The sequence below is a fragment of the Physella acuta genome, unplaced genomic scaffold (genome assembly GCF_028476545.2).
Source record: "Physella acuta isolate Inbredline_101_S28 unplaced genomic scaffold, ASM2847654v3 ptg000082l, whole genome shotgun sequence".
NCBI lineage: Eukaryota > Metazoa > Mollusca > Gastropoda > Physidae > Physella > Physella acuta.
In genome coordinates this window covers 384-712 of record NW_026731602.1, presented here as the reverse complement: position 1 = coordinate 712, position 329 = coordinate 384, and positions in this window count along the sequence as shown.

Here is a 329-nt window from a genome sequence, read left to right as displayed (position 1 = left end):
CCAGATTTTTGCCACTTGTCGGCCAAACTTTAGACACGTGTTTGTCTTAACCAGCTGTTTAATTGGCTCGCTGGAGAACTGTGGTTGTGTAACGTTTGAGTGGTCATCTGACGCCTCACAGCCGAACATAGACTGTAGACAACTTGACATTAGTCTATGACCTCTTTAAATCACCTCAGTAGCACACTAACATAGACTGTAGACAACTTGACATTAGTCTATGACCTCTTTAAATCACCTCAGTAGCACACTAACATAAACTGTAGACAACTTGAAAATGACTTTGAGAGGTTAAGCCTTCCTAAAACGATCTAAAAAAAAATTAACAT